Source organism: Schistocerca gregaria, unplaced genomic scaffold (genome assembly GCF_023897955.1).
Source record: "Schistocerca gregaria isolate iqSchGreg1 unplaced genomic scaffold, iqSchGreg1.2 ptg000043l, whole genome shotgun sequence".
Classification (NCBI taxonomy): domain Eukaryota; kingdom Metazoa; phylum Arthropoda; class Insecta; order Orthoptera; family Acrididae; genus Schistocerca; species Schistocerca gregaria.
This window is the reverse complement of record NW_026061702.1, coordinates 8,395,290-8,396,656: the sequence shown is the minus strand read 5'-3', so window position 1 is coordinate 8,396,656 and position 1,367 is coordinate 8,395,290.

Genomic DNA, 1,367 nt, shown 5'->3' with positions numbered 1-1,367 from the left:
GTGCTTTTAGTGTCTCCGCATACCGCAGCACGCGAGATAGCTTTGCAGACGATAAGTACATAACCGTTTCAGAGAGAAGAGCGGCCAATGTGTCGATCTGGCTTTAAGTCGATTCCATAACAAATGGCGGAAACGGACGGATTTCTCAGGTTTTTACTACATATGAACACTTTTCACATTCTCCCGTGCAACTGGGCTGCTAGTCCTCCTTTCATGCAGAATCATAAGGTCCTAGCTCATGTCCAAGGCACCCAAGCCAGCTAAAAAGTCAATAATCGATGCCTATAACTTGAATTGTACTACTTCTTACTGACTATTACATCAACTTAGAAGCTTCATCTGTGTTCTACTATGGTGCTTTTAGTGTCTCCACATACCGCAGCACGCGACATAGCTTTGCAGACGATAAGTACAACCGTTTCAGAGGGAAGAGCGGCCAATGTGACGATCTGGCTTTAAGTCGATTCGATAACAAATGACGAAAACGGACGTATTACTCAGGTTTTTACTATATTTGAACACTTTTCACATTCTTCCGTGCAACTTGGCTGTTAGACCTCCTTTCATGCTGAATTTTAAGGTCCTAGCTCATGTCCAAGGCAACCAAGCCAGCTAAAAAGTCAATAATCGATACCTATAACTTGAATTGTACTACTTCTTACTGACTATTACATCAACTTAGAAGCTTCATCTGTGTTCTACTATGGTGCTTTTAGTGTCTCAGCATACCGCAGCACGCGACTTAGCTTTGCAGACGATAAGTACAAACGTTTTAGAGAGTAGAGCGCCCAATGTGACGATCTGGCTTTAAGTCGATTCGATAACAAATGACGAAAACGGACAGATTTTTCAGGTTCTTACTACATATGAACACTTTTCACATTCTCCCGTGCAACTCGGCTGCTAGTCCTCCTTTCGTGCGGAATCTTATGGTCCTACCTCATGTTCAAGGCACCAAAGCCAGCTAAAAAGTCAATAATCGATACCTAAAACTTGAGTTGTACTACTTCTTACTGGCTATTACATCAACTTAGAAGCTTTATCTGTGTTCTACTATGGTGCTTTCAGTGCCTCCACATACCGCAGCACGTGACATAGCTTTGCAGACGATAAGTACAACCGTTTCAGAGAGAAGAGCGGCCAATGTGACGATCTGGCTTTAAGTCGATTCGATAACAAATGACGAAAACGGATGGATTTCTCAGGTTTTTACTACATATGAACACTTTTCACATTTTCCCGTGCAACTCGGCTGCTAGTCCTCCTTCATGCAGAATCTTAAGGTCCTAGCTCATGTCCAAGGCACCAAAGCCAGCTAAAAAGTCAATAATCGATAACTAAAAATTGAATTGTACTACTTCTTACTG